The 23199-nt window shown below is 43.0% G+C and overlaps 1 long non-coding RNA gene across 1 annotated transcript in view; it reads right to left on the bottom strand.

Annotated features, from left to right (window-relative positions):
* The window catches only part of LOC134555135 (uncharacterized), a 57367-nt gene extending 36497 nt beyond the window's left edge, over nucleotides 1-20870 (bottom strand). Inside the window, exons 1-4 of the long non-coding RNA XR_010081374.1 lie at nucleotides 20751-20870; nucleotides 17439-17573; nucleotides 16818-16972; nucleotides 9201-9429 (exon numbers count right to left, since the gene is read on the bottom strand). This is a non-coding gene — a long non-coding RNA (uncharacterized LOC134555135). The remainder of the gene's footprint in view (nucleotides 1-9200; nucleotides 9430-16817; nucleotides 16973-17438; nucleotides 17574-20750) is intronic.
* Between the last annotated feature and the right edge of the window lie 2329 nt (nucleotides 20871-23199).

Here is a 23199-nt window from a genome sequence, read left to right as displayed (position 1 = left end):
ATTTAAAACAAGATTACAGCAGTGCATGCAACCTGCAGTGGCCGTGGCTGGGACACAGGACCCTCTCAGCTGCACAGGACATCGTCAAGAGAGCGTGCAGGGAGTATTTGGAACAGGCTGATTGCATTCCCATTTTGGGAAAAGAGTTTCAGTTTCACCCCTGACTTTTAAGGGAGAAAACCCAGAACCTTCTGTACTTCTCTCGTGGTAATTGGCCCAGTGCCAGCACAAAGGAAGGGGTTGGATCTTTGAAATGTACCTCAAAACTTGTAGCTATTTCCATTGGGCAGCTTGCCAAAAAAACCCTCCTAAAATCATTTAGTACATAAGAAAGAACACGAGGCTTCTCAGTGCTTTTTCAGTGTTTCTTAGCAGGTGCAAGCGGCTTCTCTTCACTGTGCATGGCCTTTGCCTTTTGTTTTGTGTCATTTGTTATTTTCTTCATTTATTAAAACCTTTTTGCTTCTACAAAACACCTCCAATGAAGCCATATCACTAATTATTCATAAGCCATTTCTGGGAGGTCACTGTTCAACCCTCAGAACCTGATACACCTTCATGGGGCTCACCACACACTGCCTCAGGCAGAATTGTATCAGCTGATAAATTGTGTGCACGACCCCACTTCCATTTAATCTCATCTTCTGCTTTCCCAAACATGTCATCACAGCTTGGTACTGTCCAAATCTACCAAAGGGTTTTGTTGAAAGGATGAGGATGCAATACAGTCCAAGAATATAACTAATATTCAACTAACCCAAAGTGTCTAAGACAGAGGATGTAAAATATGTATGGCACTTGAAAGCCTTTACAGCTTCTCCTGCCAGTGCACCAGTCATCCTCTGACACTGCAGGGCAGTGACAGATCTTGTGCCTACATATCCTACTCATAAGACAGAAAGTAGACACTGAGTCTCAGAATCCTGCCAGGACAGGTTATGACACAGAATTTTCTAAAACAGTATAATCTGGCAGTAAAATACTGCCCATTAATTTCCTTCCAGAGACAGAATTCCTTGTACTAAGGTACAACTGGAGGAATAAATCTTTGGAATTGTTTAAGATAAAATAGTTAAGAGTCTTTAGGTATCTCTGCCAGATTCCACAGTCTCATTAATTCATAGGCAATACAAATTTGAAAATAAGATTCCTCTGATAACTTTTGCAGTTGTGTGTGCTGCAGATTGTGTGAATCATTCAAAGCTTTGCAAGCTACAGGGAGAGACAGATGCAGAGATGGAGTCCAAAAGCTCAACATCTGCTGGTGGCCCAGGTGACTTCACCTGCCAGGTTTACAGCAGACCCAGCAGGGCTCACCCAGCTGCCTCTGATCCTTCAGCTGCTCCCTTGTCTCAGGGAGATGGGGTTCCTAAAGGCTGGGAGGTTTCCTAGATCCTCCCCAAGAACAAACTGGGAAGGCAGACTGCAGATGTGGGGAGAGATGGGAACATTCACCAAGCTTCATCCTCTCACCCAGCACAGACCTCTGGTGAGGAAGGAAGACAGGGAGGCCACTGGGAATTTTCCTCCGTTAATACCTCCTCTGAAAGGTTCTGGCTGAACTGCTTCTGCAGAATTACTCAGAGGATGAGGGAGAAAAGAAAAAGGCATTGACAGGAAAGGCACTAGTGCAAGATCCCCGGTGTGATTTTAAACTGGGAGCTGGGTCATAGGGAAAATAAGGCTCCCTTAGAGAAAGCAGGGCTCTGCCAGAGCAATCCCTAAGACAAGCCAGTCCCTAAGCCTGTTAGGCCATGCCATGAAATACTGAGGGAATTCTCAAGGAGCCCAGCAGAAACAGACTTTCTGTGGTGGCTAGCCTGGATGTTATTTCTCTCTAGCAGCAGAGCCAGCCAAATTAACATTGCAAGAGATGTATCTCTCAGAAGGAGCACTTGGCTCAGAGCATTTTACTGTCTGAAATTTGAAGGATATATATATCCTTCACTAAGTTTTTAATGAACATGTTTGGGCCAACTCAAGAAAAGCTGAATATTTCTGCCCAGCCACTGCAATTAAAATCCAGTCCCTGTGGTTGATGGACGTGCTATCCATTTCTGCTCCTTGATGACTGACCCAGCTCCGGAAGAAAGCAGGCAGACAAATAGGTTTGGAAGAGGGTAGTGCCTTCTTTGGTTCCAGCCCAGCCACTGACGATCAGAATTTATGGCTTGGAGGTTTTTCTTCAGCTCCAAGGCTGACATAACCCAAGCAGGCATTTGTTGGCTGTTGCCATAGTGACAGCAGGCAGGGAATGTTCCAACAGCTCAGTGCTTGGCACCACGTCGCCTCTTTAGCTTGCTAACAAATGTCTGATTAAACATTCATGTTCCCCCAGACATCCAATCCATATGGATGGCTGACTTCATAAACACTTGACCCAAATCCTGCTTTGTTACGTGAGGCAAGAGTGAGATGCTGGGGAAGGACCTGTCACAGCACAGCTTTGCTGCTACAGGCAGGAAACTAAATGAACAGCAGGCATGGGATCAAGCTCTTCTCTCTGCACGTACTACTCGAGTGACACATGTCCCAGAGTCTTCATGATCGTCACAGCCAGCCACAAAAGGGTGCTGAAATCACCACGAGTCACAGGGAAAGTATTTTTTGGGAAGAGTCATAATTTTTTCCTTGACTTTCAATGGGATCTCTGTCCCTCACTCATCTCCTGCTCCATAAAAGGGGTGAAGATCTTTCATCAACAGCTGCTGCTTCTCCACTTTGCACAGCTCAGATAAAGACATGTTCTTCATCCTCTTCCTGTTTACTCTCGCACAAATCCTCCCACTGTCCCTCCAAGGATTACACATCCATCTCCTGCCCCACTACTGGTACTGCTGCAGCATTCTGTGGGAGAGGGACAAAACCTTTGGCCAGGCAAGTGGAATGCCAAGTACAAGACCTTGCCCTTCCCTGCCTCCCAGGCTGGAATGAGGATGCCACGCAGGAACTGGGAGGAACACACACTTGTGTGTTGGAAACTGGGACACAGGGGGAATGTGGGACAGATTTGGGGCAGCAGCACAGAGGGAGAACAAAACACCTTCTGGAGACACTAAAACTGCTGCCTCAGGACTTTGGAGGTTGGGGGTGGTGGGGTTTTGTTCCTTTCTGTCACTTTAAGGATTTCACGTTAGTGATGTATCACCCTGTGCTGGAAGGGGCTGCACTGGCCTTTGCAGAGACACTGCAAGGGCTGAAATGAAACCTTGATTAGATCACTGAACACATTCCACTGGCATGCAAAAAATGTTCCTGTAGCCCTTTCCACAGTAACAGAAAACATACTACCACCTTATTTCCTACCCAAGCACAAAAGAAGTTTAAGCCACACACAAGAACAGAAGAATTTGTTTATGGAAATTTATCCTAGGTTCTTGCACATTTTCCAGGAATAACTCACAGAAGTGAAGATCTCTAGGAGATTTCATCTCATTTTCATCTCATCTTGCCTCAAAGACCCCTTCTGTCCTCTCCTGCTAGAAGTCATGCTACCAAGCCTTGGCTGTGGCACTCTGGTGATATCCAGGGCTGCTAAATCCCAACCCTCCATCAGCAGCACTCTGGGGGTGTTAGGCTCTCTGTGTGACAGCAGAGTGCCACAGCTGGATGGATTCCTGTGGAACACCAGCTGAGGGACTTTCCTGCCTGGTGCTGGGTTTCCACAGCCTCAGCAGCAGGAGGAGCACCTACAAACACAGTTCATGTGAATATTCACACAATAATCAGCATCACAAATTAGAGTCTGGGGGTTTTGGTGGTGGTGGTGGTTCTAAAACCAGCATTTATTGAAGTGAACTTCTGTGACTCTCAGCCATCTCTCACAACCCCTGTGAAGCTTTAGGGCAATCTCACTCTCTGTGGGATATAGCTGTCCATTTTGGCTTGGGCTTTGCCAGAGCAGACCCAGCATTCAGGCAAAGAGAGTCATGCACAGCTCCCAGGAATTCATGGACACTGGTCACATCAGCCATCAAATGGTTCATAGCAGCAGAGTATTGAAAAACTGTGCCTCTCTGGCAGCCCTACACCTAGAGCACTGTAGGGTAGAACTTTAAAACACATTTTGTTTTCCCTTCAACAGGAATTGTATTTTTTCTGGATGGATGTAGGATTTGAAATTTTTAATCATGCAAAGGTCTGGTGTTATCTGTTAAAAGCCTAAACTTTCCCCCTTCCCTCCAGTCTGTTTTTGTAAATACAGACTGGAGGGCTTTGTCTCCTTATATGTGAAACCATGTAACTCTGCCACTTCTGGAGGAGGCTGCAATTTAATTCATTTAGTACAAATTCGTTGAAGAACACTGAATACTTCACTACCCCTCATCAAGTAAAGCTTCCATAATTTAAAACAAAAATATGATGCCAAGCCGGGAAAGGAGCACCTCAGAGAAAAGACTCAAATCGTGGTCAAGTTTCACCACCAAGTGCTACACAAGTCAGAGAATTAATAAAAACAGCAGCTTTTAGCCATTTGGGGATAGCACAACATGTAGGGATTTTAAAAGCTGAAATTCAGCCACTTCAGTAACTCTAGCAGAACTCTAAGTCAGATAAAATGAAGCTCACATATACAGTTTCAGACATATTTTTAAAAATCTGTATTTTTCTCTTATGTGTGTTTCTGTCTCAACATGACTTTAAAGACAGGAAAGCACTGAAAGAAGTGATTGACTCTACACCCACTCCTTCAGTGTACATATCCTGCCCGTAGTTATCTCTGCCAGTTACACATTCTGTTTTTCCCAAGTGTCATTTCTGACTGGTTCTTCAGAAGGTTTCCACACCTGTGGAAACCTGGCAGGTTTCTGGCAGGTGACTCTTTCTTCCCCTTTCCTCCCTGAAGGTCAGAGGTTCCATTTGAAGGATTTGTAGTGAAAAGACATGTGAAGAATCCACACTTCTCTGTGCTCCAACACGCTCCCCAGCCTCTTGCTGACAGCTGATATTAAAATCCTGAGCTGCCTCTCGTGTCAGGCAATTGAGAGGCAAGGCAGGCTCAACAACCAGAGCAAGGAGACAGAAGCATTTCTGAAAGCATTAGAAATCCCAGAAAACTCTCAGGAGATTCTGACTATCAATCAAAAAACCCAAACAAACAAAAAACAAACCACGAAGTTCTCAGACAGGTCTCAGGCTCACTAACACAAATATCTGAAAAATGCTAACAATCTGCTGCCCCATCATCTATCAGCAAACACAGGGTACAGGGCTGGGGGGAAATGAATCTCATGAGACATTATAATTTGGCAAGTGAAATATTACTGAAATTCTGATGAGTACCTATGTCTGCCTCTGGCCTTTTCCTTCCCAGTATTTAGCCAGCAACCCCAGTGTGAAGGTTTATGCTTGTTTTTCTCCTGAACCATCCTGAGAATAATCCCAGCAGTGAAATACTTATTCAGTTCATTCTGCTCAAGACTATAATACCTGACCCAGAACTAACTAGACATTTCTACCTGGACATATATTAAAGTCTCACTTCTTACAAGCAAGCTGGGTTTTCTCCAAGGATTAACGTTGGTGGAGCATAAAGCAAACCAAAAAATAAAGACTCAACTGAGGCCAGACCAACAGGCATCCAAATGTCCCAGGAATACAGAGATGACAACACCAGCCCTGAGAGGTTCCAGCATTTGACAGGCTGGGAGATCTGGGGGTGTTCAGTATGGAGAAGGCTCAGGGAGGTCTCAGAGCCCCTTCCAGGGTCTAGAGGGCTCCAGGAGAGCTGGAGAGGGACTGGGGACAAGGGACAGAGGGACAGGACACAGGGAATGGCTTCCACTGCCAAAGGACAGGGCTGGATGGGATATTGGACAGGAATTGTTCCCTGGCAGGGTGGGCAGGCCCTGGCACAGGGTGCCCAGAGCAGCTGTGGCTGCCCCTGGATCCCTGACAGTGCCCAAGGCCAGGCTGGACTTTGGGGCTTGGAGCAGCCTGGGACAGTGGAAGGTGTCCCTGCCCATGGCAGGGGTGGCACTGGATGAACTTTAATGTCCCTTCCAACCCAAACCATTCCATGACTGTGATTTCCTTCCTACAGTGCAGCTACTTGGGGAACTCCACACAACCCTTCACAGGAATCATCACAGGCTGCATTCCAGAGAACTGACAGGGGAATCAAAAACACTCCAGCACAGGAACATCACCAGTGCACAGTTTATTGGCAAGTTTAAGCCAGTGTAATGGCCAGTGGTGATAAGGAGAGGATGATAAGGAGTGTTGCCACAACTGCCTCCTTCCCAGCAGCTCCAAACACACCCTTCTGCCAAAGGAGCTGCTCCGTTTTCCTAGAGATTACTTTTGTGAACTAATACAACTAAAAAAGGAACCATGCCAAATATTACCTCAGTCAGCTTTCATAAGCCAGATAAGTGCCACTGCAAGGAAAATATTCTGGGAAGCATCTTTAGGAGGAGTTGTGGGCTGCCTGTTCCATGGCAGCTGCAGTGGCTCCTGTACCCAAAGGAAGCAACACTGTTGTACTGTGAGTTACAGTCTTCCCCAACCAGAGTTATATTTTCCAGTGCTTTTATCTTCCCTGTTGTTTAACAGGAAACAGCTTATTCCTACCAGTTCAGACCACTTCCAACAGGGAAACCCCAATATCCTGCATATGAGCAGCCACTTCACACCATCCTCACACACAGCAAGGAGGAAACAGCCTGAAACACAAAAGCTGATTGTTCACATCCAGTGATGTATGGCAATCCTCTTACAGATTTTTCAGAAGACATCAGGATCTGCTCCATCTCCAGACTGCAAGAAATGCCATCATGTGAGTTCCTCTTTAGCACACCCCGCTCACAGTGAGCACATACAGTGACATCCCTGGGATCTGCAGGGAAAACAGAAACCCCTCATCCTTGGATATAGCCCCACATCCACAGCATCATAGACACCTTGGACTGCAGGTATCTCAGGGACCACCTCTAGCTCTGCCTCCTGAAAGTCATTCCTCTAGACCTCAAAAAGATGTAGGTCATCTGATAAACCCCCTTTCACTGGGCTGCCAGCCAGGAAGCAGCTCAAAGGTCTGGTCTCTGCTCACCATCTCCTCCCAGATGCTGCAGAAAACCCAGTGGGACAAATGCCCACTTTTCATTCCTGAACTATTTTACAATTTCTATCGATGTACCTAATGATTCTCTCAGCACAGCTTTTGTGAAGAGTTAATCTGGAGAGATTGAGGACTTCATTAAGCAGAGCTTCTAGACAAGAGGAGGACAGACAGTTTTAGAAAGAGAGTGCAAACAACTTCAGAAATGGGGGTGTGTGCACAGGTGTTTCTGTGTGTGTGTGCACATCCTGAGCAAGATCAGGAAAGAAGTTAACAGGTTCTCAAAATGCCACCCAAACCCCGCCTGAAGTTCTGTAGCTCCTATATCTGAGTTTATTTCTGATATGAAATACAAAATTCAGGCCTTCCAGCCACATGGCTGACACCATCTGAAATGCTGTAGCTGTTTATTTGGATAAATTTTAAATTTCTGTCTCCTCTATCAGCCATCACAGGAGGTATTTGTGAATGAATTAAGTAATAGAACAAACACATATAGGTAACATTTTCCAGTGTTTGCAATGAAGATCGAGTGTGGTTTTTGAGCCTTCTGAGCTAGTGGGGTTACACAGAGAGATGAGCCTTTCATCACTCCCTTCCCAAACAGGGCACCTTCAGCACCACAGCCTCTCTTCCCACTGTGCACCCCAAACTTAGGCTCCAGCTTTATGTTCTGTTTCTTCTCCTGCTCTGTGCCTCCCTGGCCTGGGATCCTGTCCTGCATCCTCTGGGCTCGCTCTCCTGGCTCCCTGCTCCTTCCCCTCCTCATCAAGGCGTGAGCAGGAAACTGCCAACACTCCCCATGGGAGGCACTGGTTGGCAGCAGGACAGAGACAGAGACATCACCTTCCCAGAGAGGGGCCTGAGGTGGGGACAGAGCTGGACATCTGGAAAAGCGAGGCTGAGTTATGTTCACTCAGCAACTGGCACCTAAACCTATGGAAATGTGTCGTGAGCACTGATGCAGCTCAAAGCACAACCCACCTCCGCTGCTAAAGGGGGCTTTTGGACACATCTATAATATATCTATATTATCTATCTATAAACGCATCATGAATTTATCTATTAATTCACCATTATTATTGCTAATGCATATAAATTGCCTTTTAGACCTTCAAAGTAGCTGAGTAAAAATAAATTAAACATTAGCATATTTCTTAGAATTAGATTCTCGTCACATTGCTAATCATAGTCATTCCAATGAATAGGGTTATTTGAATAATCTTAGCTGCATTTTTGTATTGAAAGAGACAAGACAAAAGAGATTTTCTGTTAGAACTGGGGAAGCCATACAAAACGTATAATTAAGTATTTCACAACTGCTCAGTATAAACAAACGTAAAAATAAATTGATGGGTTCTTACTTGGAAGTGTTGTCAAAATATGATGGTGTTTTAATTAAAGACCAAAGTCTATCTGTGTGAAGAGAGTTGAAGGAAACAGTGTCATAAGGTATTAAGACTAAAACAAATAGAAGTTAAGTATATAAGTTTGCAGTAAATCATTGACTATAATGTTATATACATTTTTAAAATAATTCAGCAGTCTCACAAATATGCAGCTTCAAGAACTAGTCCAATATTCTCAAGTAATATTTTTCTCCCACAAAGACATTCTATCTGGTCATTTCATACATATCACTTCAGGAGAAACCCATCTTCTGACTTTACAAAAACACGTTCCTGGCTGTCTCTCAGCCTCACTGAGCAGGACACACAGAAGCAGTCTGTGCAGAACTTGTGATGGACACATCCATCCCCGTGTTCAGGGACCAGCAGGAGGCACCTGCACACTCAATCCACAGCAGCAATGAGTTTGTGCTGTTCAAATCGTTCCAGTGCTGAATTTGTGCCATCCAAATAATTCCAGTGCCTGCAGATGGCCCAGCATGCTTGACTGGGAAAGAGCAAAATCCAACGGCACAAACAAAGCCAGGCAAAATAAATATTGGAAGCACAACTTACATGTGCATAAATTAAGAGTTCAAAGTTTCATCTGGTGGGGGGAAATCCACTCCGTGAATCACTGCTGAAAGAAAAATGTGAACAGTGAATTTGGGCTGACTTAAATTAACTCAGTACCCTTTGCAACAGCTTAGCTACAATCTGATATGTTTTAAAAAGAAAATACCCCTTCCTACCTGTGTGATTCACCAGCTGCATCAGCAGATGCCAGAGAAAAGGATTTCAGGTGTGAAGTGCCAGGTCCTGCCCTCGGCAAGGCGTGTTTGGTGTTGGCACGGGGCTCTGCTCCGGCAGCAACGCTGCTCACTCAGCTTTGTGGAACCCCCTCACTGGCACAGCTTGTGCTGCCCACCTTCACTGCTCTTCAAAATGTCAAATGCCAGCAAACAGTGAGTTATTCTCCACCTACATAGGCAAAAAGGGGTAAGAGAGAGGTAATATCACCAGTCACGCTGATCATTGGTTCAACTTTAATGACAGACAAGTCAACATTTTCCAACCATGCACCAAAATTCTTTCTGCTTCCCACGGGGCAGCCTGTTCCAGGAAATGCAATGCCACCTAAGGTGCCTTAATAAGGAAAGCCACTTCAAACAGGGCCCTACTTCTGTTCTTAGTTTTGTCAAAGGCTTCTATGTTGGAATATAGAATATAATCCTAAACCTATGGATGGCTCCAGGCTAGGATGGGCTGTGAATGCTTTGGGGTATGAGAACAGAAGTCAAAATCACAGGTGAGGAAAGCACTCTGAAATAAAAAAAACTAAATTCAATGAGAAATGAAAAAAAACAACCCAACCCCCAAATTTCTCCTGAGAATAATCCATTTGGGGGATACCCAAATAAACTAAGGACTAGAGGGTGAATCTCAAAATGTGATACAATGATTATACCACTAAGCAAATAAATGCAACAATATGTTGATAAAGACAATGCTCAGGCTACGATGCACTCACCAAAAAGCTGGATTCTCTTTCCCTTGCTCTGTTGGAGCTTCAAAAAGACATTTTGGACCACTACACTGCCATAAAATTATAAACCAACTGGTCCAAAGGAACTATCTAGAATAACAAAATCATTAGGAAACATGATGTGTGACCAAAAAAAAGGCATAATAAAAGAAAATTTATATGACTACCACCTTCTTCAAAGGCTTAGAAGATTACAAGGATGCTGGCAATCACCAGTCCTCTGTGATGACTCTGCTAAGAACAGAGAAGTCTCAAAGTACTTAAATATGAGCAAAGAAAACCTTGTTAAACCCAAATGGCAAATCTCTCAGTCCAGAAACGTGGTGAGACTTCCTTTGCTGCAGGATTCTAAAAACAGATTTGACAAACACCTTTATTGGGAAGAAATTCTTGGCTGTGAGAGTGGGGAGGCCCTGGCACAGGGTGCCCAGAAAAGCTGTGGCTATCCCTGGATCCCTGAAAGTGTCTAAGGCCAGGTTGGATGGGGCTTGGAATACCTAGCCTTGGTCTAGGACTCCAGGATAAACAGAAAAAAACGAGGAGACAGTTTCCTGGCCACCAGTTCACAGGGTCCTGGCACCGACACAAACTTTTAAGGAGTAACCCAGAGAGCTGAGTCCTCAAGTAATTAATTTACTACAATGGAATGCCCTTCTGTAACAAAAAGTGGCTGCTAGCTGGAAGCACGAGGACACCTGGAAACACATGGAGCAGCTACTTTCCTGGAGTTGTACTTCTTTTTATTAAGAAAATAAAAGAGCAAGTCTAAATTAAGAAGCTCAGAGATTTTTGAGCCAGTGAACACTCCTGACTCTTACGACACCCAGGAGAATTTTCCTTTTTACAGCTATTAAACAACTGTGTATCAGGATTGTGTTAAGCAAGCAGGAACCTTTGTATGGTTTTACCATAAGAGGGGATTAAAGTCCCTGCTTCTGCTCTGAATAACACAAGGCTTAAACATTTAGAACATGTTTTTTTCTCAAGTAATTTCTACTCTCCACTTTTATCCCTCCCCTTCAGTATTTTTAGAAAACTTAAGTCTCAGAAAGAAAAATCTCTTCGCCTTCTGTGCCAGTGTAGATGCAGGAGCTTTAATATCATATTTTCTAGAGGGAAATGGTTGAGAGAAACAGATGGCCCATTCTGCCAGAATTGCAAACAAAAGCTCAACTCTTCTACCTGAGGAATTTTCAGCATTCGAAAGTTAAACCATTTAGACTACAAAATTTTGAAAAGGGAATGTGAACTAGGAAATCTTTATAGTGTTAAATTTCACTTAAAGTGAACACATAATTTATGATCATATATAATCTAAGCATAAAATGGGAGAATGAGGATCAAGCTTAGGAAGAAATCTTGTCTGACTCCAAAATGGGCAAACAGACACAGATGTATCAAGGGAGTAGGACGACAGCCTGATTTGAGTTCTCAGTGCATAATCATGGAATAACAGATGGGTTTGGGTTGGAAGGGACATTAAAGTTCATCCAGCCCTCCCCCTGCCATGGGCAGGGACACCTCCCACTGTCCCAGGCTGCTCCAAGCCCCAAAGTCCAGCCTGGCCTTGGGCACTTCCAGGGATCCAGGGCAGCCACAGCTGCTCTGGGCACCCTGTGCCAGGGCCTGCCCACCCTGCCAGGGAACAATTCCTGCCCAATATCCCATCCATCCCTGATCCCCAGCAGTGGAAAGCCATTCCCCCTTGTCCTGGCACACCAGACCCTTCCAAAGAGTCTCTGTGTTTCCTGTAGCTCCTTCAGGCACTGGAAGGTCACAGCTGGGTCACCCCAAAGCTTCTCCTCTCCAGGCTGAACACCCCCAGCTCTCCCAGCCTTTCCTCCCAGCAGAGCTGCTCCATCCCTCTGCTCATCCTGGTGCCTCCCCCGGCCTCTCTGCAGCAGCTCCAGGTCCCTCCTGTGCTGGCCCCAGGGCTGGGGCAGTTCTGCAGGTGGGCTCTCACCTGAGCACAGGGGCAGAGGGGCAGAATCCCCCCTGCCCTGCTGCCCACGCTGGGGTCAGTTCTCTACTGTTTTCAATCTATACCCACAAAGAATTTCTTTTCAGCTCTTTAACGGTCTCTACACCGCAGCATTAGAGCTGAGTTTCTTGCCCCACTGCATCTCCTCTCTCTTGAACCTCCTCTCCTCAACACCCAAGCCAAATGCCAAGACTTTCTTGTTTCAACTGTTTCCTCTAAATCTGTGTAGAGGGGTTGGGGTTTCTCTTTGGAAATCCCAGAGATTTGAAGGGGACAGAATGAGAAAAAGGCCTTGGTTACACCATATAAGCAGGAAATCACCTCCATTCTTATGATAAATGGCAGAGGATCAGTTCACACTGGGGCATCAGAGAACACCTGACCAGCCACGCAGGGCTTGCAGCTCCTTCTGTCTCACTCCTCAGAGGCACAACCAGCCTTTCTTGCTGCTGGCTGATCTGGTGTCACCACTTCAAGAGGGCGTTTCACTGCTGCAAAGGGAGTGCAAATGCAACATGAAATCAGAAGAGTCAGTAACACAGCACTTACTTTGTGCCAGTGTCAGTGGCCAACTTGACAGAAATAAAGGAAAGGAAAATGCTCTTACAAGTCTCCCAAACTCTCTCATTATCCAAAAGGCAAAGAGGGAAATCCAGCAGTGGTTTTACAATGACCCAGGGTTTGGCAGCCTGCAATTTGCAGTGACTTCCACCTCCCCCAATAACACAGCCTCTTTTCTGTGAGAGGACGCTTCACAATTCCCTTTGTTTCCCAGCAGGGAAGGCAGACTTAGTGGCATTGGCACTGCAACACCTGCAGAGCAGATTCCTTCAGAGAGGAGCCATTCACACAAGCTCTTGGCCTTGCCTTTGCCACTGTTCTGTCTGGTAAAATCGACAAATATCAAAGAATTTTCTTTGTGTCGGTTTAGATCCCTTAACTACCAAGGACAAATGTAACAGGGTTTTTTGTCTGGCTTTCTGTGTGATACAGCTCCATCTACAGTGAAATGCAGCTGAGACTCAACTGAAAACCACCGAGGAGGATGGTACATCTGAGCAGAAGGCTGCTCTCACAAAACAGAACATATTTATCAATTGTCGCAATACTGTCACATAAAATACCAGTAAGCATCTGGATTTGTTTAACTTCTGACTATTTATTAAATACATTAAAAGTACAACAGAGAAAAAGCTTCTGTTTTATGAGAGGAATTTGCATTTTGCTAACAAAACCAGCCTTTCAGACTTGTAGTGAAACAAAACCAAAAACCAAATCCATAGTTCCAGCAACAATATGTAAGTGTTACAATAACCCTGACAGTAACAATATGTAAATTTCTTCATCTTACCTATCCTGGAAAATGTGTTATTTGATGATAGCTCAGCAGAGCTAAAACTTTATTTTCAAAGCATTAAATCATACGGGTGGTAGACTGGCAAGGAGAAAAAAAAAAAAAAAAATCACAACAGGAAAATTACGGATTGTTTAGCGTAGCAGAATTACAAGCAATAGATTTTCCTTCTTCAAAATCTCATCATTTTCCTTTTCATTTTAATGAGATAATAAGCATAGGAAATATGAATTTAGATAAATGGAGAGTAGATACCAACAGTTAAAACAAAATCAGAAGTCTGCTAAAATATCCTATTATCTTAACTTTCTTTTTAGTTCCTAATTTTGAATAGTTGGAAAAGAGTTTTCAACAGTGAGTGGTAGTATTCTAATAACATAAAATAATAAACAGTAACATACAGTCTTGTTCTCTTCTTCCTAAAATGACTAGAAAAGGTTAAATCCAGTTAAAAATGGTTATGTATAATTCTGTAGCAAAATGATCAGTGAAAATAACTACTGAGCACACACAGCAATAAGAGCCCAGATATTGTTGATACCTTGACAAACCAAACCAGAGTGACTAAGGGCACTTAAGCTGATCTGGTTTGTCATTTATGGCTCTGGCATAGAGGGCCAAACTGAAATACAGGAAATTTCTTCCCACTCCCATCCACCGTTGTGAAAGGGCTGGAGAATTTGACTATTCCCCAGGAGAGCAGCTCTTGGAGATCGACTGCTGCATGGCACAACCTCCCTGCTGGTCACATCTCCTGCTGGACAATATTAACCCACAGCCTTGTCCTTTCCCAGTACAGCTCAGCAGCTCTCCCTCTCCCCTCCAGACACATCCACAGCCCCTCTGAGGGATAAAGGAGGATCCCTCCTTGGCCTCCCTTCACTCTGGTCTCCATCCAAGGACGTGAGCAGGTAACAGTCCCTACTCTCAGCCTGCCTGGCTCATGCCGTGCAGGTGGGGGAGGTTGGGAGGGACATAGAGAACGTCTCCAAAATGCTATAGGTGGAAAACTCCAGCCAAAAAAACCCTTTCTTTTGCCCACTCATGATGCCCCCTCTGAGAAGTTCCTGTGCAGTTCATATGGGCTTTGCTTTTCAGCACAGGCTTAAAGCCGCTCCACGAGGCAACACAAAATTCCTGCAAATCTCTTTCAGGTTTTCCAATTGTTCTGCAAAATGCAATTTGATAATTGTAATTACACATACCAGACATAGCAAGAATAATGGTAGATCCCCTTTCACTTAAGTTAATGGAGCTGGTGATATAATCATGTCATTAAGCAAGTCTGGCTTCAGTATTACAGTGCTCAGATAGAGAGGGAATTACACTGTCTCAAAGTCATGACCTGTAAAAAATGCTGCACAGCTTGTTAAAAATGTACTGAATGTATTGATAAGAATTTACAGTAGACTTGGATGACCCCTGATTATATTTTGATTTAAAAAAAAATCTTGCAAAATTAGGAGGAAAAATCCTTTCTGATTTTTAACACTTCATATTAAATAAAAGGGAACTCCTTGATCTTTAGAGTTGCTGGAGAGTTGGAAGATAAAACAATGAGCCAGTGGTAAAGCTCTTTGCCTGGGACTTCCAGTCATGTTAGAGGCTGTGTTCCATCCCCCTTCTGGGGGAATACTGGTATCCCTGTGTCCCTGTCACAGCTCTGACATGCAATCAGCTCTCCCCTAGGAGGAGTGGGTGAATATCCTGAAGGTTCCAAAATTCACATACATGACACTAATTGGAGGTATCAGTCTGCACAAGGTGAGGGTTTGCATGGTTTTGGGTCACAGCATCTGTAACTTCCAGGCAGTCCCAAGGGTGCAGGACTGTGACAGCCTGTCCTGGCAGCGTAAATCACCACGAAGTGGCTCAGGAAAAGAAAAATCAAGCAGCTGCCAGACACCTGCTGCCAAAACCCAGGGAACCCAGCCTTGTCTCAGCGTGCTCAGGAACACAGATGAATTAAAAGCGTGCCCTCCAACTGTGTCCCATCACCTGCTGCAGATACATCATCTCTCTGAGGAATTGCTGGAGGTTACAGGTAATATTGCTGCATTCTGTTCACTCCCACACAAACACAGGGGAGCAAAAGGATCTGATGCACTACACATTTGTGACGCTCTCTGAGTGTAATTTAGCTCTTCTTGGCTCCTGGAAGATGCATTTTTATTGAAGGGAAAAAAACTAGAGGAAAAAAATAAACATAGTTTTCTGGACTACAGAGAAAAAAAAGACCTGTAGGAAAAGAAACCGCAGGCAAAAAAAAAGCCTCTGAAATTCTTGTAACTTCAGTCTGGGCCAGATAACTTCCTCTGCCTTCAAAATTCAAATTACTTTGAAAAAGGTTAATTGTGATTCTTTCCAAACTGTCTGGGGTTTTGCTGTTGACGTCAACTGCAAGCTCCCAAGTCCTCCTTCACAAGCAATTACAAATTACAATAATGTCTGCTCAGTCTTAGATCAGACAATATCTATATTTTCATCTCTTTAATTGTACTTTCCAATAAGAACAGTCTCATTTCTAGTTTGAATACTGTATTTCTTAGATCTAGACTACAACACATTTTCAGAGTTGCCCCCCACAGTCAGATGAAACCTATTAAAGATAAGAAAAACTAACTCAAGAAAGAAGAATAAACCAACTCCCAATATTTTCTTTAAAACTATTACATTTTAAGGCAGAATCAAGTGCTGTTTGCATCCTTCTCACTCTCCCACATTCACAACAGAATTTTCAGAGAATGTTTGTTGCTGCCACACTCTCATTTGGAGATTTCAGTACATTGTTCTGCCCCCAGTCCCAGGAGCTGCCGAGGAATTACCTCAAGCCCCGTCACAGGGAGGGGCTCTTGCACGGAAATAAACCATGACCCTCTAGACAGCCCAGAAAACACAATAAAAGGCTTTTATTTAAAAAAAAAAATTAATCTAATTTGGTTTAAGCCAGTCTGTCTCTTACAGGGCACCCCAGACCCAAAGCTGCAGGGGAAGATCACTTTTAACCTTCCAACAAAAGGTACATAACATCTATTAGGAGATTATTAATGTGTTTTTCCTTTGTACCTATTACATGAATTTAAAATACTTAACACAGAATATGCTTTGCAATTTTTTTCTTCTTTCTCTGTGCTTTTTTAAATCCTTTGACTGTACTTATTGAAACTATCTCTTTGTAAGCCACCCCTCTGAGAAAAATTCATGCTCCCACGTGTTTTAAACAGGACTTTCATTGACCTTGTCATTTAGAAAAATCACTTTCTTTCTGTATTTAACAAAAAAATCAGACTTAAAAGAAGAAATGATCTTATGACAAGGTCAAAATATCTTGAATTCCATAAAGAAATGAACAAGGAAGTCTATATAATTTATTTTAACGGGACGCTGGAAAGAAGCTGAAATATTCATTGGTATTAAATGAAAAATATAAAACTAGCTGCACCCTAGAATTAACATCCTGGGAAGAAAATCAGCCATTCTGAGCTCACCTCGGGATCCACTGGAAGCAATTGGAGCAGTTCAAGGATGAAGCCAGGAAAATTGGCCCAAGGCAGTTCAGTTATCCAGCTTTCTGCTGCAGCCTCTGCATGCAGGCTCTGTAACACCACGGTGAGGCTTTGGGGCTCCCTGTCCTTCACCAGCACTGAGGGAACAAACTGGGATAAGCTGAACTGGTTCTGCTTGACACCAGCACCCAGGATGTGCATGGGAACAACCTGAACTCACACCCAAGGGGAAAGGATGGTGACAGAAAACTGCAGGAAGATGGATTACGTGGCAGCCCCAAGGCAGGACCTCCTGACATAGTTTCTCCCAAAAGAACAGTTCAATTGGGACAGTGACCTCCTGGAGGAAGGATTTCTGTCACCTCAGCTGCTGCCCACAAAGACTTCCAGCCTCAGGGGGCATCTGGAGGATTGCACTCTGCCAGAAGCCAGAGAAAGATCAGGCTCAGCTCACAGGAAATTTCAACAGACAGAAGTTGTTCATGGGATTTGTTAAAGTCCTGGAGTGCAGCTTTCAGATTTTGTACCCTCTTGCACTCCCCTGTTTAATTAAAAAATACTAGTGAACTTCAAAAAATTTAAAAATCTAGCTTCTAGACATACCCTTGCAGTTTTCATAAGCCTGCAGTATTTTCTTCCAGTTGTAAATTCTTTAACTCCTGGAAATAAAGCAGCACTTGACAGGCCATAAACAGGATGGAGGCAGCAGTCCCATCCCTGAGTGAATCAGCCCAGGGTCTGTTTTTCAGAATAAAGAAACATTTTTTAAAAAGCCTTCAAATACCCTTTGTGCACTACCCACAAAGACCAGGTACAGCCATAACATGCCAGAGTTTTAAGAGATTAACCATTCATCCTTTATGATCACTATTTTTGTGTCTATTGTTTTTACAGTTTCTGTACAATCATGTTCAAATTGTGTGACTTAAGAACTTTAAGCAAGTTACACTCAGGTAAGCACATGAATTTACATACTTAGTAATATAGCCCTCACAGAAATTTCATTTCTGTGTGTGCCTGCATGACTAAAGAGGAATAAAAGTGTTTGTTCTCAGCAGGACTGGGACAGAAAGCAGTTTCCTAAATTTCCTCAGCATCCTGTGACATGCATGGCCACTGTTTCACACCTGTGGAGTGCTATTACAGCTAAAAAATTTAAAATATACCTAACTGGTATTTATTATTTCATATCTACTTCATACCACCAAATTGAACAGATGCTATCATCTAATCCCATTTGATTTAAAATGAGATTTTTTAGTCATTTCCTTTCTCTTAAATACCTTCTGGACTACTACAGGAAAATTTTTCCTTTCTAATTTGTTCTGTGGCTCTTAAAATGCAGGACAGTCCTTCTCCCAAATTGCCACCTCCTTTGTGCAGAGAAATTTTATTACCATGACTGTACATGATGAGTATGTTTGTGTTGTGTATAATTATTTCTATTTCTCGTTTAGAGATAGCTGAGAGAAGCAGCAGCAAAGCAGGACTGTGATAGGGCCAGAGACCATGGGACTGTGGGGAGAAGAGAATGGCAGCCAGGGAAATGGCACTGGTTAGGAGGGAAAAAGGGAATATTACGTCTATATTGCATCATGTTCTTCTGTACATAACTAAGAGCAATTCCTGTCTGTATTTCAAACACTCTTTAGCAGTCAGTAAAGTGTCAATTTTCATTCTCCTCTACACAGACACAAGAATCCTAATTTTCAGTGAGAGGTTAGCAATAGATAATTTAAAACTTTGTCAAGAATGGATGGGATTTGACTGCCTGTGGGGTCAGTTTGATAACTGCAGAGGCAGGAACAAAGCACTGGCAGGGGTTACAAACACCATGGCTGCTGCAAGCAGTCAGAGAACCTGAAAAATCAGCCTGTAATGATCTAAAACCAGAGGCACATGAACCAGCCTCAGACCAGCCCATCAAATCCATTTACACTGCACAGAAATCCAAGAGAAGGCCCAGCTTGCCAGGCTGATGTTGCAGGGCCATGAGGCTCAGGATGCAGCCTGGAATCTCAGGATCAGCCACAAGGGTGACACTCGTTGCCAACGAGCCTTTTGTGTTCTACAGGAATAAAATAAATGCTCAGTTGAGTCCCTGCTCCCCCCAGTAATCATAATCCAGGTTCTCTCTCAACATCTGACATCAAGCACATCAACCCCTGGCAGTCCTGGCACAGTCTGTACCTCCTTTGGAAGGTGTTTGCTTGAAGCTGGGCTCAGCAGTGGAACCCCCTCAGATACCAATCTCCCCTTACATCAAATTCCAAACTACAGCCATGCTTGACTGAAATGCCAGGGATTTGGTGTCTACTACATCTCAAGGCTTTTCATGCAGTTGTCTTGAGAGTTGCTCCTTTCTGCCAAGTGATTCCTGTTTTGTATTGCAAGTGATTTAATCCCTTCATAATAATCTATGGTTTATATACACAGGGCATTCTTGATTGGCATTTCTAGGATCCCAGGAAGCCTGTCTTTAAAAATAGATTCAAATACTCAAATCAACATCTTACTGGAAAAGTGGAGAAAGACTAATTATGTCATCTACTCGTATATTCTGTTCAGTTAAAAACCTTGGAATTTTATTGGAAGGCTTCAGCATCATCTTTATTAAGAAGGACAATCAGAAGGGTTGCATTCTTATTTAGGATTAGAAATATCCTGCTAAGTTTTTCACATCTCTTCATCCTAAGCTATGCTCCTCTGAGACAGTATGTATAAGGATTTTAACTTATTTTACATACAAACACATCCTCCATCTTTTTCTGTTTAAATACCAAATAATTTTCATTTGATATTTCCTAAGGCAGAAGTTTTCTGTCTTTTCAAAGTCTCTGGACATTATTTTCTCTCCTCCTCCATTTTCTAATTCTGTTTCAATCAATTTTAAACTCAATTGCAAGATGATTTTGTGGCTTATAAAATCACATGTGCAGAACCTGAATCTTTAGATGTCTGCAAAATGACAACATCAAAGACAGTAAAACTGGTCACTCAGTAGGAAGTGAAGCACAGGCTTGTTTTCCTTACAACCAATCTTAATCAGAAGCAATAACTTTCCACTATTAACTGCACATTAAAGATGGGCAATTGACATTTATAAACCACTGCTTCTTTAAAAGTTAATTGAGAAGAACTTTAATGAGGTAAAAGAGAATTGTCTGGTGCTTTCCAAGCCAGTCAGCCTCAAAGCACCAGAACACTGCATTGGTGCTCTTTATTCTTATTATTATTATTACTATGGCCACAGCAGCTTCCCTCTTTCCCCAGTGCTCTGTGCAAAATCCCAGTAAGCTGGCAAACCCTGGCAACACAGAAAAGGCCTTTCTGGATAAGGCAACAACTCCTAATTGATTTTGAAACAGTGTTTAGAGTATTTATACTCTACAACTTCATCCAAGAGAAGAAACTCTGGGGCAGGTATCTGTGTTATCAGTGTGTGTTATAATACGTATTTGCATATTAAATCTAATTCAATGCTGGCAGTGGCTCAGCAGACCACTGTTGTTCCTGACATGATTGAAACCATGAAACACCCTAAGAGCCTGAAAATCACTCAAATAAGAATGAGGGAAGAGAACAACTCTTGGGACAGGAATAAGTCACAATGCAAATACAGGGACAAGAACAACTGGGCAGACAGCAATTCTGTAGAAGATGATTTAATCCATCATAAACTGAATCTAGCTCTGCCTGCTGCAGCACTGGGAGGGCCTGTGTAACTCACAGTCTCCTGTCTGATTTTGCAGGATGATGCTCAAACAATACCACAGTGTCTCAGCTGGGAGATGTAATTAGCAGCAAAGGGACTGTGCCTTCCCCGACTGCCATGGCAGCTCCTGAATACCTCAGACCTGCTGCTCTTTCAGGATAAAGACAAGGGGAAAAAAAGAGTGGCAATGTCAGGCTCACCTGTTTGCTATTGGCCTCTTTCAGTTCAAGTCATTCACCAGGTGAGAGGAGATCACACGACTTCCCAAAAGCTCCTTGATTCCAACTGCTCAGCTACGTTTGAAGGCAGCTCCACTGCAGAGTCAAATGTGAAACCTGGGATCAGGATCTGGAATTCACCAGTCTGACTTTGACTTTAGGTGGTGTAATTGTTTTCATACAGGCTAGAACTGTTCAGAAACAGGTTGGAGTTTAGTTACCTCTTCTTGGGCAGACTTCAAACGTGGCCTGTCCCCCTTTCAAACCTGTTTGACATCAGGGATGACCATTCACTGCAATCCAGCTGCTGGGCCAGCCCACACACGCTCAAGTGTCTCTCAGTAAGAGCCACAATAGTTTTGAAGTTTCATAGAATATATTTCCAGACTTACTGCCTTTTTCAAACCATGCTCCTTTTTTTGATACTAGGTTTCTAGGTGCTGGTCCTAAAAATGATAAAAACATAGAAACCATACTTTGAGATCTATTGTAAACTCTGGGAGGTTTCTGAACTGAACATTACATTCTCATCCCTAGAGTAATTTCATCCCAACCAATTATGAGGTTAAAATTCATATGATTCCATGACTTAGGATGGGAGTTTCTCTGAGAAAAAAATGAGAACTCAGAGAGTTTCATCATGAAGATAAACAGTTCCTAGATGACCACACACACAAGTTCCCAGGTACTAAATTATTACATCAGTGCATTTGCAGTTAGGATTGCAACAGAAGCTTTATTCCCATCTTGATTCCCTGTGATGCACATAAAGTCAGTTGTGTTCCAGCACCTGGGATCCACACGCAGCCCACAGCAAACTCTGAAAACCTTGTACTCTGCACAGCTGAACATCCAAGGCTTTGGCTCTGCAAATTGCTCAGACTTCAATTTGGGATTGCCAAGAGGCCCCAGATGACTCCCTACTTATGTGGGTATGGCTAATTAGCACTAATAACTTCACTGAATGATTAAACAGGGGCATTAAAATGAGTATTTACATTTCCTGTTAGAATTTCCAGGTTTTCCTCTTAAAAACTGCATTTACAGTACACAACCTCATTAAACAGAGAGCTGTATATGCCACACTGGGGATGTATCTCACCAGCTTTACATATTCGCTGCCACCTTTCTGGGAATTCAGAGTACCCCTCTTCCTGCAGGCATCAGGAGTGAAATAAAACTACTTGGACAGGCAGAAGACATAAAACAGACATAATAGAAATAAAGCTACATCAAAATAGATGTGCCAGAACACTTCTGCTTGAACAAAAGCCTTGGACTGGCACAAACTGCCCTTTCCAGCACCATGGACTGGGCAGGCAGCAAAACCTTCTGAGTAGGGCTCAGATCCAGGCTCCAAGGCAAAGAGAGGTTGTGGGGTGTTGCAATGCCACATTATTTCAAAATGATCACAAAATACTCACTTTGATGGGTAATGTAAAAATTTTAACTTGGACCTGTCCAACCTTACTCATAAGAAAGTCACAGTTAAAAATCCTGAATTTGCATTTCTTCATAACACGGATTTTTTTTCCCTAGCATTTGTGTTTTCTTGGTTGACTTTAATTAACTTCTTGCTATGCTCATAAACTTGGAGAGGATTTGCTTTAAGCTTTTACATCTCTAGCCTATATTAAGATATTTCAATCTTTAAACCTCTTGAACATTTAATGGATTTAAACAATTTCAGAAGGAAGGAAAAGGTGCTGGCAAAATGCACCCAAACTGAACAATTTTCCATGAACTTTCTGTTTGGCATAACTTAAAATTTATCTTAAGGTGGTCTAGAAACACCTGAGTGGACCCAATCACAACAGTTATGTACTTTATTTCCCATGAAAGAAAACATGGCAAGCTGGGAAAAAAAAAAGATGAGGAGCATAGAGGATGGGACAAAAAGAGCTAACGTAAACTGAAGCATAAAAAGACTGCAGTAAGCAGGAACTAAAAAGGCTACTTCAGGCAAGGAGCTTTTTGAGTCCATTAAATTAAGAGATTGTGCTTTCAGAACATGCTGAGGAAAACAAAGTGCAAATATACAGAGAGCAAATCTAGAAAGAAAAGGTAAATTACGGGTGACTGTGTGAAAAGCAGCACATATACAAAAAGAGATCCTTCTTGTGGTACATGGTGGACCTGACTTTAAAAATGCCTCTCTCTCTCTGTGTATTATTCATATACCCAAATATTTGTTTTATCTACAGTGACAGAGCAGTTCTATTCCATTTGCTGTCTAATACACAGAGCATTAATCGTACACCCTTTAAGCACTGCCTCCACCCCATAAAATACCAGTCCTTCCAGAGCGTGTCAGGTTGTATTCTGTGTTTTCTTCTTGTTTTGTTGGGTTTTTGTACTACTACATTTTTCTTTTAATATTCCTAGTAAAGAACTGTTATTCCTATTCCCATATCTTTGCCTGAGTGTCCCT

Source organism: Prinia subflava, chromosome 9 (genome assembly GCF_021018805.1).
Source record: "Prinia subflava isolate CZ2003 ecotype Zambia chromosome 9, Cam_Psub_1.2, whole genome shotgun sequence".
NCBI lineage: Eukaryota > Metazoa > Chordata > Aves > Passeriformes > Cisticolidae > Prinia > Prinia subflava.
Note: the sequence above shows the minus strand (reverse complement) of the source record. Positions and strands in the feature narration are given on the sequence as shown.